Source organism: Frankliniella occidentalis, unplaced genomic scaffold, assembly GCF_000697945.3.
Source record: "Frankliniella occidentalis isolate FOCC.00 unplaced genomic scaffold, Focc_3.1 Scaffold256, whole genome shotgun sequence".
Classification (NCBI taxonomy): Eukaryota; Metazoa; Arthropoda; class Insecta; order Thysanoptera; family Thripidae; genus Frankliniella; species Frankliniella occidentalis.
The window spans coordinates 48,527-50,288 of record NW_026267382.1 but is presented as its reverse complement, the minus strand read 5'-3'; positions in this window follow the sequence as shown (position 1 = coordinate 50,288).

Here is a 1,762-nt window from a genome sequence, read left to right as displayed (position 1 = left end):
GCTTTCTTTGCAGAACAAAAATTCAGGCTTTTGGCTATCCGAAACCGTCCCAAGCTGGTCGCTACGATGAAATCTGAAAGTTGACCCTCACTTCCGCATTTTTCTAGAATTGCCCAATTATTGTATAAGTCATTATTTTCTTACCTCTGAATTGCAGTTCTATTCGGAAGAAATCGTTGTCAACTTCATAGGGATAGAATGGTCCATTCTTTTCTCGATAAAGTGATCTGAATGCGTCAAATCTGTTTACAATGTACCTTGCTACTGTTACTGGATCTTTGCGGATTAGATTTATTTTCTCTGCTGATGGTAAGTTTTGGGCTTGTTCTTCTGTGATTGTTACATTGTTTAATGTTTGGTACAAGCATACTAATAAAGGATTCCATCTAGTTTCAGCAGCTGAGAAAGTCATAAATATAGCTGGTGAACCAAATTGTCTTAACATAGCCATTACCTTTTTTTGCTTTGCTTGCCAAAAAGCTGGAGATGAACGATCACTGGAAACAATTTTAAAACCATCATTATGTTCAATAATAGATGCAAGATTTTCTATTTTTAATATCTGAGATACGGTAACTGCATCAGTTTTCACTTTTTTTCTGAGATTAATGCTTATTCTACTTTTAAGTTTGTGAACTCTTGCTTTACAAAAATTCATCATTAATTTTGGAATATTTGTTGCTACCCTTCTGTCGTGATGTCTTGCTTCTGCTTTAGCAATATCAACAGGCGTATACTCTACCTTAAATGTTCTTGGTTTACCTCCGTAAACTGTGGGGAAAGCTAATACATCATTGTCTTTATCTAAAGTTAGAGAGAGTGGAATTTGACCTTCTCCTGGAGCCATTCTTATTCCACTGTCTGCAATAAATCCACCTGTTAATAATGTTTCTTGGTGATCCATTAAGTCATCTATTTCAGATACTTCATTTAAATTAGAGTCAGTACAAGATGAACTATCTGTATTGTCAATTTCACTTTGTGTTTGAAATTGTTGTAGCCAATTTTCATTGAGAGTTATGTTATGCTTTTTGTATAACTCAGTATTTATCAATAGTTTTGCTGCATCGAATACTCTTTCTGGTCTTACGTGTTCATATGCATAGGGATTTTTATCACTCATTCTTCTCATTAGTTGTACCAGTAAAGTATCGTCTTCAGAATCCATTCTTGGAAGACATGTTACTGTTTTGTTAATATCTATGGGTACATTCACACAGTTACCTTTTAGTCCTAATTGTTTTTGATAGCCTAATTCCCTGATTTGCATGAATGGAATACGAGCCGAAACTAATCTTTCTTCCAGATTAGTGAGACCTTTTAATTCATCTGGAAGTGGATCAAAAACTAAACCATTTGAAGCAGCAAAATGTGGAATTTTACCTTTTTGTATATTATTTGCACAAGTAGTACATATATTTCCTTTCTGATTTTCTGTAAGGTGACACCTATATGTGCATACTTCAGAAATATTTATATTGGAAGGCACTTTTAACTTACTTTCTTTTATAGTTGATTTTTCAAAAAACAGTTGAGCACAACATATACAGATGATTGTGGGCATTTCTCTTTTTTGATCATTGAATTTCATGTGTAAACCATTTTTAGATTTATTATAGTTCCTTTTATTGGATGTATATTGCTTTTGATAAGTAAGCTTTCTTTTTTTTCCTTCATCAGTACTTGTTTTACTTTTTACTCTATTTAGTAGGGCATTATGATATAGTTCATTATTTTGATACCTTTCTTTCATTGTTTGTGC